Source organism: Pinus tabuliformis, chromosome 8 (genome assembly GCF_031772625.1).
Source record: "Pinus tabuliformis cultivar Carrire ecotype Pingquan chromosome 8, CPIR1, whole genome shotgun sequence".
NCBI classification, from domain to species: domain Eukaryota; kingdom Viridiplantae; phylum Streptophyta; class Pinopsida; order Pinales; family Pinaceae; genus Pinus; species Pinus tabuliformis.
The window spans coordinates 1,244,426,689-1,244,428,788 of record NC_142294.1 but is presented as its reverse complement, the minus strand read 5'-3'; positions in this window follow the sequence as shown (position 1 = coordinate 1,244,428,788).

Genomic DNA, 2,100 nt, shown 5'->3' with positions numbered 1-2,100 from the left:
TTTTTTTAAGCCATGCAAAATAATAACCCTCTTTTGTTCTTAATGAACCAATCATAACTTTTGATGATCTAGATGGGAAGCATATGGATAAAGGTGTATGGATCCTATCATGCAACTCCTTATTTTTATATTCTATCATACAAAATTGATATGTAAATACTCCTCCGGAATTGACCTAGCAATATTTCCTTTAGAGATTATGGATTGGTTAATATTCCAATGGAATTTGGTGAATGTGACTTCATGTTACTGGTCAGGTCATGTTTTATATGTCATGATTTAGAAATAGAGGCTCTGTAACAAGTGGTTTGACAGTAGAATTAAATAGAAGTTGAGCCAGTTCTAGTATGGTGGCTACAACTGCATCATCGACAATGGTGCTAAAAGGGGATTGTGGGCAGTAGAGGGATTGAACTAGTGGAAAGATCCACCACAGGGTTGATAAACAGGTTGCAGTGATGTCAGTATGGAGTCGATATAGACTGTAGCGATGGCGATGTATGGTGGACGTGATTACTACATGGATAGACAAATAGGTTAGTTGTGGAAGGGAGATTATTAATGGTGGTTATGCGGTGACTTCTATTGCTAAAGTTGCCAAGGCCAAGATCAGAGAATGAGGCTCTAATACCAATGTAACAAACAAGGTTCATATACTCAACAAAATATTTAGAATATCTAGAATATGTAATATCCATTATAGAACAGGTAATATTCATGAAAATAAATCAATTAAAAAGCTTAATAATAATAATAATAATTGTTTTATTTCTTTAATTCTTTTATATTTATCGATTCAAGAAAGCATATTAGAATATTTTGAATTGTTTAAAAAAAATTGGAGAATAAACATAGTTTTTCATATATATATCAAAATTGTTATTAAACTAAAAACAATAATATTTTTTTCCTTTTTATAAATATGTCCCCTCATCTTTCTTTATTATTTAAAATATAAGTAAGAATAACTTTCCTTTTACTGGATTGGGTTTCCCTCTTTTTATTTTGTTTGTTTTTTTTCTCTTTTTTCGTCTTATTATACTTTTCTTTTCTTTAATTTGGTTTGCAATAGTGTGGGGATTTTGATCCATGGTTCCTGAAATGTTACAATTTTGAGGCATATCAACCACAGATGTCGAAGAAAAAATCTAGGGCTTGACTAGCTAGATTGTATCCAAGGTTTTATTGTATGTATTTTCGTCAGTGAGCCATTATCCCAAGACGAGAGCCCATGTAAGGTTTGAAGTTATTTGAATGAAGAACATATTTGAAGGGCATAAATTTGTGTGTGAGAGATTGTGAGATTGGTGTATTTAATTTGTTTCTACTTATTATTTTTGTTTATGTTAAAATCCTAGTCATGCATTTTATTCAATTGATCTATGTAATCTAGTAGGTTAATAAATTGTCAAATTACTAGGGTTAAAATTAATACCTTTCTCAATATAGTGCTAATGAATTCCAAGAGTAAAACTCTATGGAAGAAAAAAAAATGAATGTGGATTCAAAGAGAATGAAAAAGGCAAACCTATGTCCCTAACAACTTTAACAACTTTAACCCTAGCATCTTCCTAAATTCTTTGAAAATTCAAAAAAAAAGAAGTTAAACCTATCTTCTTCAAAAAAAACTAATACAAATCCAATTTTAAACCTACTTATAAATCTACAGCGCTTGGTTGCTTTCTAAAATGGCACTTCCTTCAAACCCTTATGGGATTATAAATCCCTTATATTATAATACATTAGGGTGGGAAGATTTTTAATAAATGGGTGGATTCAAAGGAGGTGACTCAATCTTTTTATAAACTATAAACAATTGGAGTCAAGCTCCTTTCCAAATAGCCTTTAGAGCCAAAAACCCACTCATATATATATATATATATATATATATATATATATATATATATATATATATTGAGCCAACCTCCACATTTATATATAATGGAGATGGTTTTATTTTCATTCAACCAGACGGACTTTTTATAAATCTGGCCAATTATAATCTCTATGCAATATCAACCCTTTAACAAGTGCGTCCCATCAATATATGTGGCTTTGACCCAATATATATATATATATATATATCAGATCTTCAATGCC